This window comes from Dermacentor variabilis, chromosome 7, assembly GCF_050947875.1.
Source record: "Dermacentor variabilis isolate Ectoservices chromosome 7, ASM5094787v1, whole genome shotgun sequence".
Lineage (NCBI taxonomy): Eukaryota > Metazoa > Arthropoda > Arachnida > Ixodida > Ixodidae > Dermacentor > Dermacentor variabilis.
The window spans coordinates 148,650,566-148,676,214 of NC_134574.1; the positions used below are offsets into that span (position 1 = coordinate 148,650,566).

General features: G+C 47.3%; 1 long non-coding RNA gene across 1 annotated transcript in view; it reads left to right on the plus strand.

The window, feature by feature from the left end:
- LOC142587204 (uncharacterized) overlaps positions 1-10,560 on the plus strand; it is a 28,821-nt gene extending 18,261 nt beyond the window's left edge. The window contains exons 2-3 of the long non-coding RNA XR_012829394.1: positions 2,685-2,801; positions 10,436-10,560. This is a non-coding gene — a long non-coding RNA (uncharacterized LOC142587204). The remainder of the gene's footprint in view (positions 1-2,684; positions 2,802-10,435) is intronic.
- The last annotated feature ends 15,089 nt before the right edge of the window (positions 10,561-25,649 follow it).

Consider the following 25,649-nt stretch of genomic DNA (forward strand, 5'->3'; position numbering starts at 1 on the left):
ATCTGTTGCAGGTGGTGTTTAAAGGTACTCCAGTTGACGAAATCGAGCTCATGATTGCAAAACCAAGTTTTCGCGACGCCGGTTAGGAAGAGGGCGACGTGAGCAAGTTTTGCAGAGTCGTTCCAGTGATTAAGATCACACACGCACTCGTATATCTCCAACCAGTCTTCAACGTCATCACCTGGAAGTCCACTAAACACCGGTGGATCCTTCTGAGGGGTGGTGACCATCCAATAAGGGGTTCCCACAGGACCAGGCAAGGTGGATGTTGTGGTATTAGCCTGTTGGTCTTGGGAGATGGTAGAGTGCAATTGGTAGAGGCGGCGACCCGAGCGGAGCTCCAGGGATATAGCGTAGGTGAAGCTGGAAAGAGACCGGGAGCGAGAGGACGAATGAACCGGACAGCACACTCCACCACTTGTCAGACAACGTTTAAGCAGCCAATCTCTTCTTTATTCTCCCGAGTGAGAGCCCCACCACAAGGCCCTAAAACGGTGATGATGAGTATGTACAGATCAGAATATGAAGCGTATGAATAATGCTCACAATATATATATATATATATATATATATATATATATATATATATATATATAGCATCATCAGCCTAGTTACGCCCACTGCAGGGCAAAGGCCTCTCCCATACTTCTCCAACTACCCCGGTCAATATATATATATATATATATATATATATATATATATATATATATATATATATATATATATATATATATATATATATATATATATATATATATATATATATATATATAAATGCAAAGGAGAGTTCTAGAGCGTAGTTCTTAGGCGCCCATGCATGCGTTGAGCGTCGGCGTGCCTCGGCGTCCCTCGTAACTGTGCAAACAAGCACAAGGAAAGATGAAGGAGCGAACGTGGAGTGCAGCGAGTGGAGGGGGGGGGGAGGAAAAGCGGTGATAGCGAAGAGAGCGCGAGGAGAAAATCGGAGGAGGAGACTACAGTTTAAGCATGAGGTAGGAGGCTGAGGAGGAGAGTATGGTGATAGGGTGAGAAGAAAAACATAGAGCCGCACGATACGGGCTGTGCTGCAACGACCCCTACGACCGCTACGACACTGCGCTAAAGTATCGCAACATGGAAGCGCTGTGACCTTTTCACCGATGGCATGCGGCGAGCGCGTTGAAAGATAGAAAAACAAAGCACTGCATAAGCGGAGGTCTGTCTGCGGCAGCTTCTGTGAATCACGCTCCCGCGTCACCTACGCGCTGCCTCTTACGGTCTTCTGATTAGCGGGGCAGTCGTGCAGCTCTTCGCTCCGTTTGCAACGTGCCGCACGAGAAGATTGTCCGCGCCAACCACTATATCGAGAAATGAAAACATGTATAGGACTGCGCTCAAATTTCGCGTTAGAGGGTATTGCACTCGGCGGTGAAACTTTTATTGCGATAGCAATAAAATTATATGGACACTCCAGCCGAATTTCTGCCGTCGCCGTGAGGTTACTTGTATCCGCTTAGTATCCGCTGTGCTTTCTACGTTTCGTACGCGTTGAAGCGAGAGATGCACGGAGGTCAACTGGCTCGCGGCTGCTGGCGCGATTCCTAACTCCAGCGTTTTCACAGGCAGTTTCCGCTGTTATCGAGCTATGTGGGTTCGTGTTTACCTGTGTGCGCGTGAAACCGTGCTGGTTAATTTAGTTAAAACACATTGACGGGCTAGGTGGTGTGAATCCATGATAGAATGTGTTAGCGTGACTGAACAAGGACGTAGAAAGAAGGAGTCACCACACAAGGACAGCCCTGTCTCCGTGTGTCTGTTTCTTTCTACGTCTTCGTTGAGTCACGCTTGCACATTCTATTATTGTTAATTTAGTTAGTAAGCGAATGTTTAGAAGCTTATACGGCCGATAAAACTATTATCCTTGCTTCGTACAACTGTATATTAATTTGATATCGCAATCGATGCTTCGCCTTCCCGGCGGAACTGCCAATTTTTTTTCATGAATCGTTAGCATTGCTTAATGGAAAGAGAAGCAATAAAGATGCACATATAATCCATGTGAAATTCACATACCGTTGATAAAAGACTCTGTCGAAGGGGTCACCGAAGTGTGCAGACCTTTTGCAGGGTCAAAAAGCACGCAAAACACTTAGAAGCGGGGATAACATAAAGCGACACATTCATTCTCTAGACTTAGGCTATTCATAAGATTAGAAAATATCGTTAGTAGGCTACCTCCTTCTCTTTGAAAACGTATTAAACTTTGTCGTATGTATATATTTAAATATGATGTGTGTCTGCATGGTGTTCAAGGTCAAAACAAAAAAAAAACGGTGAAGTTAAAATATACGGATGAGGTAGCTGGCGCTCGTGCTTCTGTAATGCGCTTGTCCTCCTATTGTCAGAATTTGCAGAAATAAAGCGAAAGGACCATTTAAGAGGCGTGCATGTCTGCGCCCACAATGATGTATTAAGCTTGTAGCCACAAAAATAATTTAGGTGAAAAGGTAGAGGTAACTCAGAACAAACCTCAAATGAAGTAACAGAATTCTGGTAATGACAATTTAGGGGCCGTGTGTGTGTGTGTGTGTGTGTGTGTGTGTTTGTGTGCGTGCGTGCGTGCGTGCAGAAGTGGGGGGGCAGAAGTTTTCTAGCTTACTATGTTTTCCCCCTTTAAGTGAGACCACAATATGTTATTTTTACAGTAACAAACTACGATCCTAGAAGAGCTGCAGCTTCCTTATTGTCGACATGCCAGGACCATGGCGGCAGTAGAGTGTCCTGTAGTACCCCTCACAATGGGTACGGTTGCTGCGAGTGCTGTGAGTTACATTATCGATTGTATTAATGTGTTTATTTGGGACAGGAATTACACAGGATGTTCTTTTTTTTCTGTCGACATGCATACAGATATTATGTACAAAGGCTATTATTAAAGACATGTTAATGCGCCCTTATTTTTTATTCTGGAAGATCGCGCCTGATTTGCGATATTTATAATCGAATTTCAACGCTCAGTCGAAGCAATGTCGAGACCCTTCTCGCGCCGAAGCTACGTCAGACGAAAACCCTTTGTCACGATGTGTGTGTCGAAGTGTCAACGATGGCAACCCGCGTCAAATGCTGATACAGCACATGGCGGCTGATGCTTTTGCCTGGCAGAACGTGCCGTATCGGCATGTGCAGAAGAAGAAGTGCTAGCGCAGCGGACGCACTTCGCGACGGCTCTGCCTTAATGAATATTTTCCGCTGAATTATCGAGTCGAATACCTGAAAACCGACCACCATCGGATAGAGCAAATCGACCCGAACCCAGGGACACCGAGACCCGGGGTGAGCGACCATTTTCGAAGATTTTTCGAAGTGAGAAGCCCAGCTAAGCTTAACGCCGACTAGGCCTATATCGGAAGCCTACCGGCCCCCGGTAGGGCGGAAAACGGTGTCGCAGTGTAAGCCAGAGGTTCGGAAGCACTTCCGAAATGGAGGTAGACGAGGCAGAAGTGGGGGAAACCCTGAATACCAAGTCGAGAGAAGACAGAGATGATCCCGCGAGCCGCGCCGAGGACGGCGACGCGGATGGATGGATCGAAGTTACGCACAAAAGAAAGGGCCGCGCGAACGCTACCCAAGAGGCAGACAAGCGAGGCACCCGCTGGAGAAGCCCGACGCGCAAAGGCGGGAAGAGCATAGTGAACAAGATTCTACGAGCAAGCAAGATGCCCAGGCTACCTAGAGACGACATCAAGATAATCGTAAGACCGAGAGACGGGCTGAACATCAGAAACACGTGCAGCGCCAGCCTAGACGAGGCGATACGCAATGAAGCAGGAGTGAGCAGTGACGAAATCATCACGATCTGCCCCAACCACACGCAAAACATCTTGGTGGTAAGCACACCTGACGAGACGACGGCGACTAAAGTCGCCAAAATCAAGGAAATAAAAATCAACGGGAGGAAACACACGACCAACGCGTACGTCTCGGCACCAGAAGAGATGGCCAAGGGGATAATCCGCAACGTTCCCCTCAATTACACACAAGACCAGCTCGTGCACGCACTGGTGAACGTGAGGAACCCTTCCCTGGCGTACGCCAAGAGACTGGGCAGCACGACCACCATGATACTACTGTACGAGGGCAACAGGGTCCCCGCGTGGGCGCACTTCAACAGCATCATGATGAGAGTATCCCTCTATCGGAAACAAATAGACTTTTGCAAAGAGTGCGGCAGGCTCGGGCACAGACCCGATGTATGCCCCAGACCGGACGACAAGCTGTGCCCGGCGTGCGGTAGCAAAAACCCGGCCAAAGACCACGAATGCACACCTAAATGCAAGCTCTGCGGAGAAGCTCACCCCACGGCGGACCGGACTTGCAGGGCTAAATACAAGACACCGTACATGGTAAAACTAAGAAGATGGACAGCGAGAAGAAACGAGGAAGAACTCTTGCGAGTAACCGGCTCACAAGAACCTGACGGCGGGGACAGCAACCACACACAACCATCTCCCGCGCCCAGATCCAAGTCCAGCTCCAGGTCCAGATCCAGATCCATGTCCAGGCCGGAAGCGCGGGGACGACCGATCTCGAGGTCCAGGGACAGATCCAGATCCAGATCAAGGCCGGGAGCGCGGGGACGACCGACCTCGAGGTCCAGGTCCAGGAACAGGGACAGGACCGGGAGTGGATACATATCCACCTCGAGGGGGACGAAGCCCGAAACGAACGGGAAGAAGCAAGAACAGACGACACCAGCAAAGGTGAGCTGGTCAGACGTAGTGGCCAATCGCGAATCGGGAAGGTCCGGCAATACCAGTAATGATAGGGGCAGGTACGATCACATAGAGGAACGCGTGAAGGAATATCGAATGGAAAACCAGCTACTCAAACAGGAGCTAGCAAAGGCAAAAAAACAAAACAGCGAATCAGCCAAAAAAATTGACGAACTACAGAAAACACTTAATGAAATACTTACCAAAATGCAGACACAATCGTCGCCCCCGTCAGCCGCCTTCGCTTCCGTCTCCACCCCATCCACCGAAGCAATGGAGGAGGAAGTGGATATGGTAGCAGCTGTAGCACACCCACTGGGCGCCAAGCGTAAAATCCCGGAGACCAAGACCAACGAACAGGTCGCTTCGGTACAGGAGGTCAAGAGACCCCGACCTAGCACAAAAAAAACTGACGTCCTTGAGGACATGCTCAACAAACTCTCTGACAAAATGGAGAAAATGTTCGAGATGTTGGCGGCGCGCATTAGTGACAGCGAGGCAGAGAGGAAGGCGCAGGCCCTAAAGTACGACAGGCGGCTCGCAGAGCTGGAGAAGAAGCTCTCGTAAAGATGGCGGGCACAAAAAAGGGAAGACTCGTCATCTGGCAGTGGAACTGCCGCAGCTTCTCAAACAAAAAAGCAACAATGACACAACACATTAAATTGACCGCAAAAAGACAAAAGCCCGACGTAATCATTCTCCAGGAAACATTCGACCACGCCAAAATTGCCGGGTACGCCACCCACAAACAACGCACAAAAGGGACGGGGAGGGACATAGTCGTGACCACATTAGTCAAAAAAGGACTGGTCGCGATCCCGAGAATTATGAGAAAAATTACGGACATTAGCCACATCCTCATAGAGGTGGTGCCACGCAGCAAGAAGGAGAGCAGCACTTTCGTCCTGAACGTCTACAGCAGCCCGTCCAAAAAGGGCCTAACACATAATTTCGAAGATTTAATAAACGAAACGTTGACCATCGCCGGCGACAACAGGCTCGTCATCGGAGGGGACTTCAACGCTCCACACACGCAGTGGGGATATGGACACTCGTCCAAGAAGGGAAAAAATCTGGCCGACCTCATAGAAAAGGCCGGCCTAACCCTTCTCAACGAACCGGCCTCACACACCAGAGTGGGTGCGGGCCCCCATAGGGACACCACACCAGACCTAACGCTATGCAGGAGAGCCGGGAGAATCACCTGGGAGAACACCTTCGAGGACCTGTGGAGCGATCACAGGATACTCAGCATAGCCCTAGGAGAGGCCCGCGTCACGAAGGGAATAAAACATAAGTTCCGGCTAGTAGACTGGGACAAATTCCGCAAAATCAGAGACGAAAAAGAACAGGGACCCATAAGAAACATAGAGGAATGGAACGGAGAGCTGCTACGAGACGTAGAAATGGCCACGACCGAGATGGAGTGGGACGACTGGGAGGCTCGACGCGAACATGAAGACGACGACAATGGTGGTGGTCACTCTCCGCGGATGGACAGCAGGCTCGCGCACCTCGTACAAGCCAAAAAATCCATCCAGAAACGGCTGCAAGGGCAAAAACACAATAGAAATCTCAGGCGCAAGATCGCGGAACTAAACAAGACCATCGAAGCACACTGCGCCTAGTTATGCAATCAGGATTGGGACGAGGTATGCGACGCCATGGACGGCAACATCAACACGGGCAAGACGTGGAAGATCCTCAAGCACCTGCTCGACCCGTCGGGAACGAAGACAGTGGCGAAAGCGGAAATGACCAAGCTCAGACACAAGTACAAAGGAAACATCCGTGAAATGGGTGATGAAATCGTCAAGCTCTACCTTGAGAGACCTCCAGCCGTTGAACACCGGAACTACTCGGGCTCTGCCAACGAAGACCTCGACAGAGATTTCTCCCAGCAAGAAATCAAGGCCGTCCTGCAGACCATCAAGACCAAGTCGGCTCCGGGCCCCGACAAAGTGACCAACAAGATGCTCCGGAACCTGGACGACCAGGCAACGAGCCGCTTGACAGACTACATCAACGAGTGCTGGCGGAATGGCGAGATACCCGACGAATGGAAGAGGTGCGACGTGATCCTCATACCGAAGCCAGGTAAACCCTTAGAAATACAGAACATGCGGCCGATCTCTCTCACTTCCTGCGTTGGTAAAGTGATGGAGCACGCTTGCCTGAGTAGAGTTAACGGCTACCTGGAGTCAAACGACCTGTACCACAGCAACACGATTGGCTTCAGACGGGGGCTCTCTACACAAGACGCCATGATACAACTAAAGGAGCAAGTCATAGATACCACGGGGCGGGGCTTGAGGGCAATACTTGGACTTGATCTAAAGAAGGCCTTCGACAGGGTCAAGCACACGGCCATACTCGACAGAATCGTGCAACTCGGCCTGGGCGAACGAACGTATAATTTTATCCGAAATTTCCTTACGGGAAGAACAGCCAGAATCAGACTGGACGAGGAGGAGAGTATCCAGGTGGACATGGGCAGCGCTGGCACGCCGCAAGGGTCCGTCGTGTCACCGATGCTCTTCAACCTGGTCATGATTGGACTATCGGAAAAACTGGACCGAATAGAAGGCATTAATCACACCGTTTATGCAGACGACATTACGATTTGGACCACGAAAGACGCAAGCGAGGGCGATATGGAGAACAGACTTCAAGGGGCGGTGGAGGCAATCGAAAATCACCTAGAGGGCACCGGACTTGAATGTTCGCCGGAAAAATCGGAACTGCTGCTCTACCGCCCCAGGAGGTTCGGCAAACCGTCCAGGGACGTAGCGGAACTACACAAAAGGGGAATCAGATTAACCACGAGGAAAGGCACGGAGATACCCATGGTCCAAAAGATTAGAGTTCTGGGTCTCTGGATCGAAGCCAGGGGAACAAACACGGACATTATAACACGCCTGGAAAAGAAAGTCACGGTGGCCATTCGGCTAATACAGAGAGTCTCCAACAACAGGAGGGGCATTAAAGAAAGAAACGTTGTGCGGCTCGTTCAGGCCTTCGCGATCAGCCACGTCGCGTACGTGGCGGCATTCGTCCACTGGAACAAGGCCGAGAAAGACAGGATCGACGCGCTCATTAGAAAAGCGTACAGAACAGCACTGGGTCTCCCCCGATACACAAGAAACGAAAGGTTACTACAACTCGGAGTGCATAACACGCTGGAGGAGATCGCAGAAGCACAGAGAATAGCGCAACTCGAAAGACTCTCCGGAACCAAGGCGGGCAGAGAAATCATGGAAAAGATCGGCATAAACTACCACGGAAAGAACGGCCCCAAGATGCAGATTCACCCAGACTTCCGAGCCGCAATCAACACGGAAAATATCCCGAAGAACATGCACCCCGTGCACAATGTCGAGAGAAGAAAATGCCGCACGAAAACGATTCTCAAAAACCACGGCGCGCGGGAGGGGGTGCTCTTCGTAGACGCCGCGCGGTACCCCCGACACAGGGACGACAATGGTGGTGTCGGCGCTGACAAAGGTAACTCCCTCTTCTCAATGGCGGTCGTATGCACGAAAGGAAAGACCGTGACTGCGGGCTCCGTAAGGACTAGATCGTCGGAGGCAGCGGAAGAAACGGCAATCGCATTGGCTATAATCAGCGGTCGGCAACAATACAGAACAATAATCAGCGACTCCAAGACGGCTATTAGGAATTTCACAAAGGGCTGGGTCTCCACCGAGGCGGCCAAAATCCTGAACCACAGAGCAGAAGACTTTAAGAACGGCACAATTACACCCAAATACCTCAAATGGATCCCGGCACATATGGGAGAAGTTACCATGAATGCCCCTCCCAACCTCAACGAGAAGGCCCACCGAGTCGCGCGAAAACTAACCCACCGCGGCACGGACAGTGACGGCCCGACACCCCGGAACCCCCGGGGAAGGGAGAAGGATTGCGGCGGAGGCGATGGAGAAGACGGAGGCGACGACGACGACGAAGAAGCGATAAAAGACGACAGGGACAGACTGGTCACGTACCACGACATACTGACACACTACACGAAACAAAGAGAAGCATACCCACAACCCCACAAACAACTCGACAGGTCTCAAGAAACAGATTGGAGAAGATTGCAAACCAGAACGTTCCAAAACCCAGTACACTTAAACAGAATAAATTCAACACAATATCCAGACGCAAGCTGCAAGCTCTGCAAACATGAACACGCAGACATGGCACACATCTTGTGGAAGTGCACACAGATCAGTTCAGTATACGTAGAGGACAAGATAGAACCGGACCTTCTCGAGGAGCGATGGCTAAGCGCTCTGACTAGCTCAGAACTACACGACCAATTATGGGCTATCCAGCGGCCCCGGGCAGCGGTGGAAAGGCTATGCCTCACCGCACACAATGCCCGGGTGGCCTGAGCCCGGGCTGGCAACCTCGCAGGTCCTTTTTCCATTAAAGTTTTTTCCGTCCGTCCGTCCGGCATGTGCCGGACGTTCAGTTTCATCTTTGGCGCGCTTTTCGTCCTAGCGCGTTTCCGTCTGATTGGCAACACTCACGCCGCGCTCGGCGCCGATATTGCCTGAATTGAGCGTTCAAATTCAATTACGAATGTTTTAAAGTTAGGTGCAATTTTCAAGAATAGAAGAAAATAGGGGGGAATTGAAATGTGACTGAGTCCAAATTTGACATTTACGCAACTGTCCCGAGTGTTCAACTTAAAAAAGAGGTAATTGACGATTATTTGTTAATTCTTCTTCTGATATGTAATTAGCGGCAAAATATGCTCGCCTTACTGAAAAACCAATTAACAAAAAGGTCGCTTTCTCCTAAGTGCACATTCTATCTATAATAAGCGTGTATATATGGTTTAGAAACGCTTTTTACTCACCCTCCAGGCGAGTTTTCACCGTCTTCGCCACGGTTACCGTCACTGCGATGCTCCGTATGATGCTTCGGAATCTTACACTCTAAAGCCGTTTACCCACTTAAGGGTGTTTTGCTGTGTCAGTCATACGCACAGAAAACACCCTGCAATAGGTTTAGCTGCAGCTAACACCGAGAGTCATTTATGACTTTAGTCAGGTAAAAGGGGGCTCAAACGTACATCAGCGCCATAGTGACCTCCTGCCAGCACACTTCAAAACATTAGACTTTAAACCCACCACGCATCCAATCTGAGTGACCTTTCTGTACTTCAGCGATATGAATTACCTTTTGCTCATTTAACCTTACATGGTCACCAGACTCTCCTCTCCCTCACCTCATCCTCGCCAATCTTCCTTAATGTGATTCTCACCTCACCCTCAACTTACTACCTGAGCGTTAGGGCAGATGAGGGTGAGGAAAGCCCTCGTGGTGTCCATGTGCGGTAATAAATGTACTCTTTCGAACAGCCTCAAATAACCATTTTGTCGCTGTCGTAAACCATTCAGCCTCCACGACTAACTTTCATGGAACTGTCTTAAATTCATCTTTCTAGAATTTTGTTCTTCGCAGTCGTAACACATGATCCTTATCCTCGTTGAATCTATCAGTTTACTATGTTTTACGCATATTTCTTCAAAGATTTCTGAAACGGCTTCTTAAGGTAAATAATAAATGGGGAATGCAAAAGGTATGGATATATATAGGCCGAGGATTGCGAGTGATGATTTAGTTCTTGTTTAACTTATATGTCTATTTTTTTCTCTATTTAATTGCAGTGAATTAAGTTGGATGATGACAATAACAGATTATGCATTTGTGGGGACGGTACTTTTATGCTGGTGGTGACGACCTATGCTGGACGCTCTTTTGAAGAAATTAGAAGAAATTAGAACAAATAAAATTTTCCAAACATACTTTGTTCATAAATATATTCGTAATCTGGCATGAGGTTACGAAAACATTATTCTGTAAACAAGTTGAGTTTTTCGGTATCCTTATGTAGGGGCAGTCCTCGTTGCGGCGACATCCATATCGTATATACACCTCTTCATTTGGCCTGCAGGAAAGGTCTAGCAAGCTGCAAACGGCGAGCCTTTCCTCGTCTCTAGCTTTCGCGAGCCGGCGGGGTACTGCTTGAATGTTGTGCTATCGCATGCTGTGGAACAATGTGGAGATGTTTTAGCTCGTTCCGCGAAAATACTTACGTTATGTCTATTCACACAAGGATGTCGGGGAAACACTACGTAGCCTTTTGGTGCAGCAGTAGCTATGCTTAGTATGCAGAAATTACTTTTGGCTGCGCAAACAGGCGACGTGCATCGCAAGCCGCGGTATGTGAAGGCACGAGTTGTGATCTATTTTGGCTGCAACTTGTGGATTGCCGGCTTAAATTTGACAAACTTCTCACTTTTTGATCGCTTGGCGTAGAAATTGACAAGTAAGTGTGCTCGTGTACAGTCAACCTAATGACAGCCAGAAACATCTAAGCTCCAACTGTTACAGAACATTTGCGGCATCGTTCTGACGCACTTCAAGTCTACTATGTGGTGACCGCGTTGGTGCCCTGTGTGATGTTGATGAGCCAACGGAGCGATCACTGTGCTTGGTAAACCAACAGGATACATACACATTGTGCTTTGGCACTGCCTATTTTCCCTGTCAAGCAGTAATATCTAAAAGGGATCGCATAAAAATAATGTGACGTCTATTTTTTAGGACAATTTCCGTAAAACTCGTATTGGACGGGCCGGAAAAGACTGAACAAGAAAATCAGTTTGCACGCTTTTGCAGCTTGTGCGGTTTGACTCACGCCTATCTGCTTATCTGGAGTGGTCAATCGAATAAGTTGGTTGGTGTCTAACGAAAAAAAATCGGCAGAGACCTTTAAGACTGCTTGCGTGTGGGAATGCGAGAGCATTATGGTCTTTTTGGTGAAGTAGTTTTACACCAAAGCTGTATATGGCTAGCCGACTTGTCCGTCTGTCCGTCTGTCGTCTGTATGGCGAAAACTCCTCCTGCGCAACCCCATGCGCATGCGCGAAAAAGAAGTTAGAGAGGCACGCGATTGGCCGCGCCAGTCGACGTCGTTGCTCTCCGTCGGAGCCGAGCGCGCGTGCAGCAGTTTCGCTCCGGCTTCGAAATGGGTAGGCCACGCTTCATAAGTGCTCCTTAGAAGCAGGCAGATTTCAATCAGCGACACGGCGAGCAAAACCGGGAACGAGTTCGTCTACGCCGCGCCGATACTGTAGGCCGGGCACAAGAATAAGCTGGTGCAGCCGTGCGCAAGCACCAACTGCCTACCGACGATCCGGCAGCCTACCAAGCCGTGGTGTAATGAACCGTTGGGATTAACCCGGTGATCAAGACCTGGGCGGCACATTTCAGCTTCACTGGTTGACCATCTGTGCGTTGCGCTTGAGCGGTGATTTCTTTCTCTGCATGTTCCTTGTCTGCGCAAGCTCTCGCCTGCGTTTTAAATAGGCCTCGCTAAGGCCAAATGAAAAAAAAAAAATTGGGAGGACGCTTGAGCTTCGCCTTCTATAGTGGAACGCGATAGCATTCAAAGATCCCTGATTGCTTCTCACGCTTGTCGCCAACTGCAGCTTATGTAACCGTAATGTTTATTGGGAAACGCTGGCACGGAAAGCTACACACGGAGGCGAGCTTTCTGGTAGAAACGGCATGCGACGCGGCGGAGGCGAGCGCCATCTGGTGGTTTTGCAAGGAAACGGGCGCGCCGCTCCATGGCCTCCGAGAATGGCCCTTATGGAGGTCATGGCCGCTCTATGAATGGTAGAAATGCTGGAAAATGAGTTTGTGTTTGAGTTTCCGCCTAACAGAATTGTGTTTTCTCGTATACTCAAATTACAGTCTGACGCTATTCTGCCTTAGATTGTGCCTGTGATTTCACTTTACAATTTTTCTCATGCATGTTACTTTGAAGAATTGAATGAGTTCAGTAACGCCTCAGCGCCATTCGAATGGCCTGCGTGGTTGTGGTTCGGAATCATTTTTTCGCCAAGCGACGTCCCATGCCGACATGAGATTTCTTGCGACAGGGGGCCCTTAACGCTACCGCGCTAAAACTCGCCAAGCGTCTCAACGCGCTCGCTTGCCCGCGAAGAGTGCATAATTGGAAGGACCCCTAAGCGGTGTTCAATTGGACATTGATGCTTTTTATCTTATGCACTCATCATAAAGACATTCAACAAGACCGGACACTCATATAGAGACCGGCGGCCGAATTGACTGTAGCGCACCCGGCGGGTTGGATTAACATTTTCCTGTTTTGGTTCGGGGCGCGCGCGTTTTGAACGCTAGCTTGCACGCACTGCACCGGCTGCGCTAATCAGTGCGGCATCTCCCCCCCCCCCTTTTTTTTGCTTCTGGTACTCAACCACGAGGGTTCTTAGCACGGAATCGTTTTATTTAGTACAAATGATTGCGAACGATCTTTACGAGCCTCCATCGAATCTGTTTCACGTGCAATTTCATAAAGCAGACACAAGACGCCTTGTATATGAGGAAATGTTTATTTGGCTCTATATAAATGCTCGTTCCGGGCTTTTTCGTGCGTTCATCCAATGTTGTGGCGCCAGTAAGCAGCAGTAGTTCTTGTGCGAGGCTCCACCGGACGGCATCAGCAGAAAAAAAAAATTAAAAGCACGTGTCATTTTGGGGTTTAGATCTTTTAGGAATAGAGGCGAAGCGTGCAAAATTTGTGAATAGGCGGCATTACAAACTAAAGCAGTTCGCTTCTTCATACAAATGGCGTAGGAAATATCCGACTCATCCCAAACAATACCATAATATATGAAAAGACCTGATTTGCGAGCATTCCCTATTCCGGGACATTATTTCCGGCACTTAAAGAGCACATACACGGGCGACTGCGCGTTTCCAAAACAACTTGGCCTTAGCCGACGCGGTGATAAGCTACACGCACAGAAGTGGCCCCAACATGGGCTTGCAGCTAGACCATGCTAGTCGCTGGCAGAATTCCTTCTACTCGCACTCAAGACAAATGCGTGGGTGCAAAGTCTGTTTTCAGTAGTTCAGAAGACAGAATTTTCTAGTTCTTGGCTTTTGAGCTCCTCGGCGTTATCTTTTGTGCGTTCTGAAGGCACAAGCAAAACACTCTAGTGTTATCCCTCCTGGAAATTGCTCGTCACGTTTTTGCAAGCGTGAGTACCGAAAGAAGGTGTATATTGTTGCGGGACCACAAAAAGCGTCAGACACTTGTCCCAGTGACATTGAGTGCGCGCCAAACTTACTTTCTCCCCACGACCGAGCCGCTTTTCGCTAACTGCGTCCCAACGCCAGGCACGGGGAGCGCATATGAACAGTATCCCAAAAAGTAAGTAAATAATTACAATAATGTTGGGGGTCACAGAATGTGTCACGAACTTGTCCGAGCAAGATTCAGCACACATGAAACAGCGTGACAAGGCCGAGCTGCTTTTCGCTAACTGCGTCACAACGCTAAGCGGGATGAGCGGGCCTCAAAAGTAAACCAAAAAGTAACGAAATTATTCACAATAATGTTTGCCGTCAGAGAAAGCGCTAAGACTGGAGGTAGAAGAACGCGCGACCGTGCAAAGAGGGAAAGCTGCGGTAGATACATCTGTAGCATTAATTCATATATAGATGAAAGTAATGCCTGGAACTCGTCATCTACCTCCATCCTCTGCTTACCCTCTACCGTAAATAAATAGACATGAGACACACTTATTGACCAAGCTCATTTCTCTAGGGACATATTTAAGAAAATACTTCAGTTCATCTGAAGTTCATCTCACTACTCAGATACATTTCTGAGATATCTGAAACAAGCGCAGATACTGCCTCTGAATCGGGAAGGAAATAGTAATAAACCTTACAACCGTCCATTTACCATGACTGAATTTCAGTCTGCACTAAATGGTTTTAACAAATGTGCTCCGGGAAGTGACAGAATAATGTTTGAACTGACGAAACACCTACGCTCTGAAACCCACAAAACACTACCGTCACTTTTTACCTCTGTGTTCTCTGCATTCCATCCGCCAGGAGAAAAAAAAAGTAATAATCATTCTCATACTAAAAGACGGCAAGGGCACTTCGATCAACAGTTCTAGTCCTATAGCCTTGACAATTTGTCCATGTAAACTCTTTTAGAAAATGGTTAGCTATCGCTCTCTTCATTTTTTTAAAAAGTAATAAACGATTTGACCCGCTAGAGCGGAGTTTCAGGTAAGGTAGATCCACAACAGGTCAGCCCGTCCGCATCGAGACGAATATTCGCGGTGATTTTGTGCATAAGTTCTTTTTCTCAGTATTTATGTATGGAAAAGGCATATGACAGCACGTGGCGTTTCGAAATTCTTCGTGACCTGGTTGAAATGGGAATCCGAGGCAGTTTGCTCAATGTCATCGAAAGTGACCGGTCTGACAGCACGCTCCATGTTAGAGGGGCTAATGTGCTACCTTGTCTATTTAGACAGGAAACGTGTGAACGACAAGGTGGTGTGTTGAGCTGCACTTTAATTGCTATAAAAGCGAACTCGCTCCCCCCCCATACTGTCATATTTATACAATATTTCATTCTGTGTATGTGGATGACCTACAAAGATGCTTTAAATGAGGTACTATTTCAATCTGTAAGCGACATTTACAGCTTTGACTCAGCATATTGCCAAAATGGCTGACGCGAATGCCTTTAAACTAAACCCGGAAAAAAGCGCATGTGTTCTCTTATCGAAGAAGAGAGGCAAATTCCGTGAACCTGCTATTTACTGTATACAACAGCTACCTGTGAGCAATGAACATAAATATTTGGACCTCATTTTAGGCTCTAAATTAACATTCATCCCCCACTTGAAAAATTTGAAAGGGAAGTGGCTGAGGACAATGAATCTACTGAATCTTTTGTCACGCACATCTTGAAGGTGCCTCTTCTGTGTGTATAAAAGTCTGATAAAGTCACGCCTTTACTACGGAGCTAGAGTATACAACTCAGCTACGCCTAATGCCTAGAAGATGCTAGATTCAATTCACCAATTTGGCATCCATCTTGCTACAGGTGCTTTCAGGATTAGCCCTGTAGAAATCCTGTACGTTGAATACAACGTGTGGCCTCTACATCAACAAAGGACATATTTAACTTTCCCCTACGCCCCGAAAGTTCAGTCAGATACTCAGCATCCATGCCATTTTGCTATTCGCGACATGTTTAATGTCAGGCTGTTCCATAACCACCCAGCTATTCGGCCACCTGTGTCCCACCTGTTGGAAGCGCTCTCAGAAAAGAGTCCCTCTTATACAGAATGTCCTAATTGCTCCTACACGCCTACCCCCACCATGGGAATGGCAGAGCATTCAATGCGACATCTCCTTTGCACAAATGTCAAAGCGTGCGCCGGAAGCACATATCTACTCCCATTTCCATAAACTCCTGAACAAGTATTCCTGCACAGAATACTATATGGACGCTTCCGATTCCTCTAGGGGTGTGTCTTACGCAGCGCTCGCACCTTCACTAAATCCACATACAAGTATCTTTACAGCTGAAGCCTACGCGATACTCTCGGCTATTCAACACATAAGGCTCGCTGAATGTTACTGACTTACTAAGTCTAGCGAGAGCCCTAATTAGCCTACGAAAACACAAGAACTCCGTTTTGAATGAACTGTACAGCTTGTTGTGCTCCACATATATATGCAATCAAGTGACTGTCTTCTGGGTGCCTGACCACAAAGATGTAAAAGGCAACGTAGCTGCTGACGAAAATGCACGTCACTAGATTTTAGCGACACAAATGGAAATATCCCCTTCCATGCCTGAGACTAAAAGTCTTTCCCGCTCCGCAAACTGAAGAAGCATAGGCAATGAGAAGGGAATACCCAAGCATTGAATAAGCTATAAGCGGTAAAACGAAAAGTAGGGAACTCTATAAGTGAGAAAAGATCACGTTACAAGGAAGTACTTGTTTGCCCATTCACAGCAGGAGACACTTACAGGTGGGGACCGAACCCACAACCTTCGCATTTCGCGTGCGATTCTCTACCGATTCAGCTATCGCGGCGCCGTTTCCCCATCCACTTGCTTGGGTACTTATGCTTCCTAGTAGAACCCTGGGAGTGTTAGCCAGCGCCACCACTCACAGATCTTGGCGACGGACGCGGAATGTCCTTTCTTGCACAGGCGTCGCGAGAGCGTGATCTTTTTGGGTGAAGGCGACTGGTCAATAAGCCCACACATGCTACCTGAAGGCATCAATTTTGCCGGATTCGAGACCCTCGTTATGTAATAATCGAGGAGGAAGGGGATTAACCGAGGGGGCCCAATATTTTTTATTGCTCATATCAGAAGAAGCCAATGAACACTGACACCAAGGACAACATAGGGGAAATTACTTGAGCCTAATAAATGAAATAAAGAGATGATAATTTGCTGGAAATGAACGTGGATGAAAACACAACTTGCAGCAGTCGGGGACCGAACCCACAACCTTCGCATTTCGCGTGCGATGCTCTACCTATTGAGATATCGCGGCGCCGTTTCCCCATCCACTTTCTTGGGTACTTATGGTTTCCTAGTAGAACCCTGGGAGTGCTAGCCAGCGCCTCCACTCACAGACTTTGGCGGCGGACGCGGAACGTCCTTTCTGCCGCAGGCGTCGCGAGAACGTGAACACCTTGTGCATTATTCACAAAATTGAACCTAAGGAACTATTTGCTGGTTTGTTATGCAAATAAAAAAAATGGTAATGAGTGATTCTTCACTTTTTGTGCGGCCCTGTTTTCTGCCATATGACCCTTCATTTCATTCTCATGTGCATGTTAAAGCAGCTACTAATGAAGAAAGACCAGCACAATACCACTAACTACATCAACCTTTCAACACCAAAGAGGTAACTGAACTCGCTACTAAGTCAAGTCATTTGATAATCTCGGTTTGCTTTCAAATAATATACAGGTGCTGGCCAGCTGTTTATGTTATGCTATGTATTTTTCGTTTTCCTAGAATATGGCACAGTGCATCAGCTAGCTAGGTTTTCACTGCATAAATACATAAACAATATGCAGCCCATGCCTAACTAACTCAAATAACCTGAGTAGAGCTTACAATAGTTCATGTATCATGTGCATCCTGTATGAGCTTATTTTTTATATGTAGAGCATTCAAAATAGAACACGAATGTATGATGCTGACAGTATCAAACTGTCCCAAGTCGATCATCCTTGTTTGCTGCCATGGGTGAGAGAGGGAGCATGCTTGTCATGGTACTGCTTAATTTTTTGCAATTTGGCAATGTTTTGTACATTGTTGAAATGTTAAATTAGGTGTCTAAGTAGTAAGGTGGCAACAGATTGGCCACCCAGGCTGGCAAGAAAGAATACAATTGTTTCATTTCACTCAAAATAAGTTCTCTCATCAGCAATATAAATTATTTGCTTTCAAATAAATACTCCCTTTGGAAACATTTCATGAGTGTATATCTGCATAAGGTCACCGCTATACATACATATTGCTCTTATGCTAGTCATAATGAATTCTACACTCGCTGCTTAACCTTCAATTCCTTGCTGCATGAAGTTAACCACTTATGCACAACTTTTTTGCACTCAGGGTGAACTTCATTCATCGCTGAGCACATCATTTAAGGTTATATTTTGTTTGGAAAGTTTATAAGCAGCAAGTATTGCATTTTTAATATGAATGTTTGATGCCTCATATTTCGTGGCTTTATGTATGTAAATAAAGCAAATGGCATTTCATGCATCCAAGTGCTTTAAACACTCTTAAAATTGGCAGAGGGAAAAAAAGCATGAGCAAGCAAGTGCAAGCATGTCAGCAAGCTGTACTCAGAGCTTCACACGCATGCTCATTGGTAAAGAGGGGTGTCTTGGCGACCTATGCTGCTGTATTCCGCGAACGATGTGCCTGTGTTTCGTATTGCAAGCTGTCACTAGTACCCCAGAAACTGCGCCATACTTCTGGCGGAAATATCACTTTTGCGTGGCGTAGAACGCAGCACGTTGGATAATTCGAGAGGTTTTGCTCAACCAGCCAAGGCAGCGCGCACTCAAAGTAATCGTCCGAGAATATGCCGCATGTTGCCGGCATGATGCGATTGCAATACATATTTAAAAGGTGGCTCAGATAAGATGTCTGTGCAGTGTTTCGAAGAACCATGACGGTGCCAGTGCAACACATGCGGCTGCAGAACAGAATGCGGCAGCCTAGAGTCGCGTTTTCAGTCACGCGAAAGCTTGAAATCACATCTGCAAAAATGTGCAGTGTTGTCTGCTGCAGCGCCTCCTCTACGTAAAGCAGGCGATGCCAGCTGTCAAAGGTAGTTGCCAAGCTAGAACACCTTTGCTCCGCCGAACGGATGCCAGCTGTCAACAGGCCACGTCGCCCTATAGGAGTGCGCGTGCGATCCGCTCGTGCGGATTGAACATGCACCGGATTTTGCGACACCACCCGCCTTTTGGGTGTCCGCATGCGGGCGTACAAGGGCGGAATGGACGGGTGGATTGACCATGTTTCTGCCCTAAGCGCTCCCCATAAGTGGGCCGATACGAAAGATAATGCAATGCCGGGACGGCCCCCGGCAGAGGTGCAGTACCCCATTAAGAGGAAGCTTTAGCTCGGGCCCAACTCCGACGCGGCCTATTCAAATACATGTAAAACGCAAAAACATTTTTATGAGATAACCCCTGGACCGATTTTGATTAAATTTGTTGCATTTGAAAGATAAAGTTAAATTCTAGTGACTGTTGGAAGCGGAATTTTCATTTAGGGCATGAATTTTCTTAAAACGATTTTCAAATATTTGACCGTTTGAAAAAAATAGAAGCACGAAGTTTGCAAATTCATAGCTCTGCATCAAAAACTGATATCTCGGTTCTGTAAACGGCATCCATTAGATCATTCAAAGCGGATAAATTCAATATGTCATTTTACATTTTGCGTGAATTTGTTAGGTTGGTTACAACGGTTTTACAAAAGTTGTATTTCCCTATGATTAAATTTTTTTACATTCATGTGTAACATATCAATTTTGTCCGCTATGGATGTACTTTTAGATGCGATTCACAGAATTGTATTATCATTCTTAGTGGTTGAGTTACATAGTTGTAAACTTGATAGTTTCGTTTATTGAAAATTTTTGATTTTCGCCAATTTTTAATAAAAAATTGACGACCTAACTCAAAAATTCGAAACCAGCAGTCACTAGAGTTTAAGTTTTTCTTTTAAATGCAACAAACCTCGTCAAATTTGATGCAGTGGTTGCCGAGAAAAACGAATTCTCCTTTTACATGTATTTAGATAGGAGCACTCGAGCTAAAGCTTCCTCTTAAGGGGCCCACATACACAGCTTCACCGGTCATACTTCTCCACAGAGTGGAAGGGCACTGCGTTTGTTTAGCATTCTTGTATAGATCTCCTTAAACTTCTTTTTTTCTTCCCCATATCTTCTCTAACTACCTCGTACCACTACCTGTGCATCTGCTACAGTGTGTTCTACGTGGTGTAATAATATGCCACTGCAGCGTATGTACTTATCGACGCTACGCGGAACGCATCTCATATCGCAAGACAAGTGGCACGATACGATGCTAATGATGATGATGCTGGTTTATTGGCATCCCCTCTGAAACGCGGCGGTGACAGTCACCGATCTAGCTTGATTCAATCAGATACAAAATATATGTTTTTTTAACATCCTTGTATAAATCTCGTGAAACTTCTTTTTCTTCCTCAAACTTTAACTACCTTGTAACTATATCCGTGCATCTGCTACTTGGAGTTCTACCTCATACTGTCCCTACTGTAGAGCAAATCCCGCAGTATATCATTGCACCTGGGAGTGCCCACACCCTCCGGGTTACTCCACTATTCATTCACCTTCCTCCTGGGAGACTGCGCTGATCAGCTTTTACCCCCAAGAGCAGCGACGGCTGATCCGGCGGGCACGCGCAGTGGCGCGAGGCAATGGGGCCCTGAACTAAGGGCTCCATCCTACGAGGAAGTCACCCTACTCATTACAAATAAATGTTTTTTATCTCTCTCTTTCTGTACCTGGTGGAATAGTATGCAAAATGTAATACCAAATGGGTATGTATCGACGTTACGTGGCGCACAAGTCACATCGCGTGTCTCCTCGCGTGCTAGGAAGCGTCTATAGGACATTTTCCCGCTGCATGCTAGCAAGCGCTGGCATGGTTCAGTGGTGGCGCAGCTGATTCCGCCCAGCGGGCCAGGGTTCAATCCTGGCGGGAGCTGGGTTTTTTCTCATTCCCAGCGATAGCTGCTATGGACACCGGCGGTGGCGGTGGACACCATTGCCAACCGAAAAGGCTGTTGAAATGAGCACATAACAGCTTATGCTGTAAAAGGAAAAGAAAAAAACTTGGGGTAGCGTTGTAATAAGGACGCTTGGTCATGCCCTATCCTCTGTCCATGCGCTGTAGCGCGAACATCTTTAACCAGGGTGTTCAACGGAAAAAAACAATCAGGATTGCAAAAAGACGGGACAAGATACGAGGGTTTCTCCAGAAATAAGGTTCTCAACAATTTTGAAAAGACAAACATTGTTTATTCTCATATAAATTTACATGAATAGAAAGATGAAACTTTGCTCTATTTTTCTACATAATCGCCAGCTTGTTCAACGCATTTTTGTATACGGTGCTTCAATTCCTGTATCCCAATGTCGTAGAACTCCGCCGCCAACCCGGTGAGCAAGCGTTTCACGTCTTCTTTGACTTGGTCGTCGCTCTGGAAGCGTTGGCCTCTGAAATGTTCCTTTACCTTGGTGAACAAGCGATAATCACTAGGCGCGAGGTCTGGACTGTACGGTGGGTGGGGCATGACAGTCCACCCAAAGTTTGTCAAAAGTCCCTGGGTTTGACGGGAGACACGAGGTCGGACGTTGTCGTGAAGCAGCGTTACACCGGCTGCCAGTCGTCCTCGCCGGCGGTTCTGGATAGATCGCCTGAGTTTTCTTATTGTTGCACAACAACTGTCTCAGTTGATTATTGTCCCACGTTCCATGAAATCGATCAGCAGTATCCCCTTACGATTCCAAAAAATACTGGCCATGACTTTGCGAGCAGAAGGACTTTGTTTGAACTTCTTTGCGAGTGGTGACTCTGGGTGACGCTACTGTTCGGATTTTTATTTCGTTTCGGAATTGAAATGAAACACTCATGTTTCGTCTCCCGTAACAATGAAGTCCAACAATCCTTCAATATCTTCCTGATACTTTTGAATAAACCTGCGAGCGCAGTCAAGGCGTTTCTTCTTGTGGTCTGATAATGTTTGACCTGTTTCGCATATTTTGATTCATTTGAATTGACCACGGAGCATCCGTCAGACAACAAGCTGCGTTTCTTAGACTTGGAGCTATCATTCTCAAGCAATCATGTATGTTGGGGTTATGCTCCTCGGTCTCATAAGATCCTTCTTCCCTTTTCCTCCGCGCACTGAAAGATAGTCAAGCGCGGTATTGCAAGATCTTGCATGAAAACGGCCTTCTTCAGGTTTTGTGACCACCAAGTGGATGCAAGCTTCGAATTACAAGTTGCCAGGCTGAAGCTCGCAGGTTTCCCGTTACCGCTCTTAACCAGCATCGCTGAAAGCCTCCCAACAAGCCTTAAAAGAAAGCATTCGGCAAGTACTCAATCTGAGAATCACTCAAGGCAAATGGTTGCTGTTATCTCATATGTGCACCAGGTTGCGCATATTCTCAAAAAGGTTTTCAGCAGGGCAGGCGTTAGGTTGATATGTAGTGCCAGAAATAAGTTAGGTAGCCTGTGCCATCAAGTCAATCGGGTGATCGAGAACAACAAGAAAAGTTGTAAAAAGCAGCACAGACAGACGTTTGTTGATGACTGTTGTGACTGTGTGGTTTATAAGATTCCTCTTTCATGCAAGCGTTTTCATATCGGTCAACCGGGGCGGTACATCAATGACTCCATGCGCGAACGCTCGAACAAAGTTCAAAAACGAGCTAGAGATAGATAGTTATCACTGCATTGCAATGAATGCGGCTGCAAGCCGTCTTTTAAAGATGTGACCTATCTGTCAAAATACCGCGATGACCGCGCACGTCTTATTTCAGAAGCATTCAACATTCATATTAGCGGCGAAGCACGTGTAAGCCTTCCCTCTATTTCTCTCTTTCATAAGGAGATTGCCTTGCTATCGCATTATTTGCATCCCCCCCCCCCCCCTGCGCAGGCTGAATTCTGTTGATTGTGTGCTTTGAGATAGCGGCGGAATGTATATATGCTGACTGAAAGAATAAAGACATTTGGTTGTTAGTCAGCGCTGATGTCTGTGTCCCTCTCCTTGTCATGTTGGTTAACGCTGTTTTACTGCTCGCAATCATGAACCAACCAGCCCAAATGCGTACTCTTCTGCCCTTAAACAAATCAGACACCGTGTTAACACGCTTTGAAAGCATAGGAAATAGAATCGACCGCCTTATCGACATTGTCGAAAGACTCGCCCCAGCCTACGAACATCACGAAACACGCCAGACTCTGCCCTGATAGAGATCTTAGCTGCGCAGACAAAGACCACATATGTTAGTAGCAAAAGAGGCAACTTCCTGATGACCCAATCGACACCTCCAGGAGCGGACTAAGACCTCAAAGGTGGCTAATCCATGGCACAAATAAGTGATGGAAACATTTGCTTTTGGCAATGGAACTGCCGCGGTTTCAATAACAAAAGAAAGCAATAATGACGCACTGCTTCCTAAAATCGAAAAATCTCTAACATATCTTACTTCTGCTTGCGGCACACAAAGAGTAGAACATACCGGGATACAAAGGTGCACACTCCGCGCACAACGAACACTACCAGCCATTAACTTCGACACAAGTAACCCATAATATTAAACACTACATTGAAATAGTACCATATTGTTTAGCAAAGTATGCTTTAATGCCTGCAATATACCCGGACAACTCGCAATGACCCGTCAAGCTATACAATGTATAGAATGCACCAAAATTCCCGTAAAACCTTAGTCACGTCTTCAAAGACGCTAAAAAAGAAGAGAAGAGACATGATATTTACATCGTGAGAGACTTTAATGCGCCCAACACATCATGGGGATACAAGGCGAATACGAAAACGGGCAGGTTGCTAGAAGACAACATAAACAAATTTCACTGCACATTTCTCAGCACACTGGGGGTAACAACTCGGACAGGGACGCACAGTCAAGTTCCTACTACAACGGACCTCGCGTGGCACAAAGGACAATATGCTAAGAGTTACGAAACAGCCACGAAAACCTAACTATAGCGACCACAACATAATAAACATCACTATACACATGGCACCTCGAAAGCACCGCGCTACAGTCACTTTCACAAATTGGGACAAATTTCGGAAACTTAGGCAGAATATCATTCCCAGTGGACCCGACTTACGCATGTGGAATAAAGACCTCAAAGAAACTAAGACAGTAGTTACAGGCACGCATATAACTTCAGCGCCGGCAGACCGGCCCGACTCACACCCACACGCGCCTGAAAAAAAAACGCAAAAGCTTTTGAAAGCCTTATCGAAGCAACGGCATAAGAATTAGCTTCGTGAAACGGTAGATGATACAACAATTCAAGCGATCAAACATAGCCGGGCGCTCCAACAGACAGAGTGCAACCAAATTTGCGACAGCATCCAGAATACGTTGCACAAAAAACACTCGTGGCATCTTTTGCTTGCTCTGCTCGGCCCAAGGAAATAAGTAACCCCTACCATAGAGAAGCGCGTCAGCACACAAGGTATAAACAAAACTTTCGGGGAACTTCGGACCTTTTACATACTTTCGGCACATCAGCAGGGAGAGAGAGAGAGAGAGAGAGAGAGAGATAGCAAAGAAAGGAAAGGCAGGGAGGTCAACCAGACGAGCGTCCGGTTTGCTCCCCTACACTGGGGGAAGGGAAAGGGGAACAGAAAGAAAGAAAGCGGGATAGAGGGAACACTGTCTCTGCACGCAGCAAAGTGCTTGGAAATCAGTCAAGTCAAAGCAAGTGCTCCGTCGATACGTTAGGCTGCCGTCAATCTTGGTGGTTCATAGCTGGTGATGCACGTTGAAGTTACCAGGGAAGACCAAGGATCCGGTGGGCGTCAGCAGTACGTTGCAGTACTTGGCAGTATATTTTTTAAGCTAAACCCCAGCCATTCTGACTTCAGTGCGAATATAATGATGCGGGTGAGCCATGATGCTTACTCAAGAGTTGCAAGTACTGAATTGAGAGCATCCAGCACTTGCATTGCACTTCGCGCTGACGGGGTGTGCAGGTTATTTAAGAGTATTCGAAGGGTATTCATCAGAGACGGGAGCATCATAACGACTTGCCGGTCTTCTTCGGGCAAGTTGTCAGGAACCCGCGTTGTTCGCTCTACAGCCGTGTGCAGCTGTATCACTTGGCGTGGCTCCGGCTCGGGTTGCGGCATCAGCTGCGGCATCACCTCCGGCTATGGCATCGGCTGCGGTATCGCCCCCGGCTGTGGCATCGGCCGTACCACCGACTGTGGCATCGGCTGCGGCAGCAGCTGTGGCTTCGGTTGTGACTTCCGCTGTTGTTCTGGCTTTGGCTGTTGCTTTAGTAGTGAGGACCTAGTTGTATTGTTCTCCGCCATGGTCTTGTCAGAGTTAGATTGAATTGCACCAGGCCTATGGGGGGGGGGGGGGCGGGGGGCAATAGACTACATGGGCTACCCAAACAATATCGACGGCGACTTCACTATGGCAGAACTAAACAAAGCAATATTACAAAACTATGGAACGAGCGCATGGGGTCCTGACGGCATCACATATTGTCACGTTGTAATGACGGTCGAGGACTCAGCAACAAAACTGTCAACGGAGAAACTAACTTTATTGGGCGAAGCTGTGCCCAGAAAAACAAGTTACACTCAAAGCTCAACGACAGTGGTAAACACAGTCGGCGATCACCAAAAATAGAGCGTTATAC